Below are 998 nucleotides of genomic sequence, written 5' to 3' on the forward strand. Positions count from 1 at the left end.
GGCCCTCCTATCCATTGATGCTCAAAGCCTTGGATCTTTTTTACCATTGCCTTTTGGTTTTAAGGGCTATTGGCTTTTTCTGCTTGCTTTTTCTTTTTCTTTCTATTTTTTCGCCATTTTTTTTCGCAAGCCTTTGCTTTTTTCACTGCTTTTTCTTGCTTCAAGAATCAATTTCATGATTTTTCAGATCATCAATAACATTTCTCTTTGTTCATCATTTTTTCAAGAGCCAACAATTTTAACATTCATAAACAACAAGATCAAAAATATGCACTGTTCAAGCATTTATTCAGAAAACAAAAAGTATTGTCACCACATCAATATAATTAAATTAAATTCAATGATAAATTCGAAATTCATGTACTTCTTGTTCTTTTGAATTAAAACATTTTTCATTTAAGAGAGGTGAAGGGTTAATGGATTTTATTCATAGCTTTAAGACATGGTTACTACATACTAATGATCATGAAGTAGAGACACAAAATATAGATAGACATGAAGGATAAAAACCGAAAAATCAGAGAAATAAGAACAAGGAATGAGTCCACCTTAGTGAGGGTGGCGCCTTTTGAAGGTCCAATGGTGCTTTTTGAGCTCCTCTATGTCTCTTCCTTGCTTCTGTTGAATGATTCCTAGTAATTTTGGTGCTCCTATCGTTAGTTGCTCCCAATAATTGTGTGGAGGACAATTTATTCCCTGGGGTATCTCAAGGATCTCTTGATTTTCAGTCAAATGTTCTACGACTGAGCTATAAACCCTTTACATGAGTCTTTCCATCTCCCATGACTCAGAGGTGGAAGCTTTTGTCTTCCCTTTTTTTCTTTTCTTCTTTTTCTTTTTTTTCTTTTTTTTTTTGAATGTCTTTGGCCTTAGGTGCCATCAATGGTTATGGAAAAACAAAAAGATATGCTTTTACCACACCAAACTTAGAAAATTGCTCACCCTCGAGCAAGAGAAGAAAGAAAAGATGAAGAATAAGAAGAAGATATGGAGGAGAT

Source organism: Arachis duranensis, chromosome 3, assembly GCF_000817695.3.
Source record: "Arachis duranensis cultivar V14167 chromosome 3, aradu.V14167.gnm2.J7QH, whole genome shotgun sequence".
NCBI classification, from domain to species: Eukaryota; Viridiplantae; Streptophyta; class Magnoliopsida; order Fabales; family Fabaceae; genus Arachis; species Arachis duranensis.